This window comes from Hylaeus volcanicus, chromosome 3, assembly GCF_026283585.1.
Source record: "Hylaeus volcanicus isolate JK05 chromosome 3, UHH_iyHylVolc1.0_haploid, whole genome shotgun sequence".
Taxonomy (NCBI): domain Eukaryota; kingdom Metazoa; phylum Arthropoda; class Insecta; order Hymenoptera; family Colletidae; genus Hylaeus; species Hylaeus volcanicus.
Window position 1 is genome coordinate 1,780,440 of NC_071978.1, and position 2,284 is coordinate 1,782,723.

Consider the following 2,284-nt stretch of genomic DNA (forward strand, 5'->3'; position numbering starts at 1 on the left):
ATATATATATATATATATATATATATATATATATATATATATATAGAATCTAGATCGTAGAACCTTTGTAGGTTTGTACACAAATCGTGAGCTATTCTTTTGGAGTTAATTGTGACACAGAAATAATTGTCAGAGAGTATTAATTAACGAGAATTTTGAAATTCTTTCACGGAGATCCGTTCCTGCGCGTGAAAACCTCGATCATTTGGGCACTGTCGTCGAAATGTTTTCACGAAGAGGCATGCACTCGCAACTTTCATCCCCCAAAACTCACCCCTGTTCAAAGTCACACCCGACGTTCATCCAACAAGGTTACAAATTGGGAATTTATATTTTTATTCGTTTCTGAAGTATTTAAACAACGACATTGCTACTTCCTTTTTCTGCATTCAAAATCTAAACAAAATATTTCAAAATTCTGAACAGTTCCATTGATTCCTCAATAATGTGAACAATATTCTTCCTCTTTTTATTATACGCGCATCCCATAATTTCGAATTTCATTAATCGTAACGTCGGGGTGACTTTTCCTCGAGCAGACAGGAGACACGACAAGCTTAGAAAAGACACGAGAAATGCGTTTATTTTCGACGGTAACGATTAACTATGTAGCTATTAGAACCGCGTATCTACACCCCAAAGAAGAATGGGACGTGTATGCGTGCGACCGTGTGCCTGTGTGCGACGCGCTGGGTGCCTTTAGAATTTCCCCAAAACTTGTAGGACCGTGCCTTAGCGACAATAACCGTGCAGATTGTCTACGAACTTTTTGTAACCTAGCGAAATCGAGATAGAAAAATGCAGCCTAAACGAACGCGATCGTAAAAAGCTAGTGCCTTAAAATAAAAATTTAACGAAACTGCGACTGCGATTCTTTGTCGACAAAGGAATTTTTGACTCGAATAAAATTATCAGTCTAAATGCTATTCATCGCGAAATTAGAGTTGGACTCATGATTGACGAGGATCCTTCGTTTCTGAACATTTCTGTATCCTGCAAATTAGCACCAGGAGTAATGTACGAAATTCGTTTGTCTTTCAAAACTCGCTTTGTACGTATTTATCAGCAATCAATTTGTTTTCGAGGATTTATCTGCAATAATGTCGTAGTAGGTGCCATAGACGTAACGATTTATCATTTGCGTAGACAAGGTTCAGCGATAATCGTGCCAATTTGTACCATGTTGGTTTTTTACAGGCGTAACGATCTACCGGTGTACAAATCTCAGTGAAAGCATTGCTAGTAGAATCTCGACAGTTGCTCTCGCAAGTATCGAGGTTCGTGCAATTATCGGGGTAACCAGTTCAGTAGGAATTCCACTTAACGTCGGTGTTATTTATGATTACTATTATTTGTACCTAACGTTGTCAGCTTCACTCGTTGCCAAGTGATCATTTTCGATTAGTCAATACTGTGCAACGAATGGCTTTTTCATGCAGTGACTGTTACTCAACCCAATAAGAGGAAACTTCATTTTGCCAATATTTCTTTATCACTGATGGCTACTATTCCTAACACTTCAATAAGTAACATTCTCATACACTGGTTCAAGCATCCAATTCAATAAGAGAGAATTCCATTTTCCTCGTATGTCTGGTATCACTTCTAGTCGCTAATATACGTTCGTTCTAGATTCAATTTCACTCAATGCTAAGTGAGCATCTTCTATATATCAACATATTGCAGCGAAGTAATGTTTTCATGTAATGACTGACCAAGATACCCGATCGAATAAGTAGGAACTCTACTTTCCTGGCATACTTTCACGATCAACTGTATTGTCATCAGGAAAGATTGAGAGAGGACATGGTAGCATGAGTAAATATAATCATGCCAATGTCGATTAATTCTTCCTTCATCGTAGGTCTTACCAGCTGATCAGTCCAATTAACCCAAACGGAATTTCTTCCACTATTGACCTTTCTTATCTCTTAGGAAACTACTCCTCAGTAAAACTTGTCAAACATCAGCTAATATTGGCTTGAAATTATTTTTGCCTACCTAATCACCATCTTCAACACCGATAAAAATAGTTGCCTGCAGAAGAGTAGATCTCGGTTATTTCTAAGCTGGTGGCTTTCTTCGATATAAACAGAAATTATTTTCAATGGTTGTACAACTTGTGTCATCTCATAGTAGATTTATCGTACCTATGGTTCATGATCCCTTTTGATCATAGTTCAAAGCGCCTAGTACTGTCAACCAACTGTTACAACAGGCTGGTCGCCTAACACACTTTACAATTACCATTCGAACGGTAAGACTGACTATATTTGCATCACTT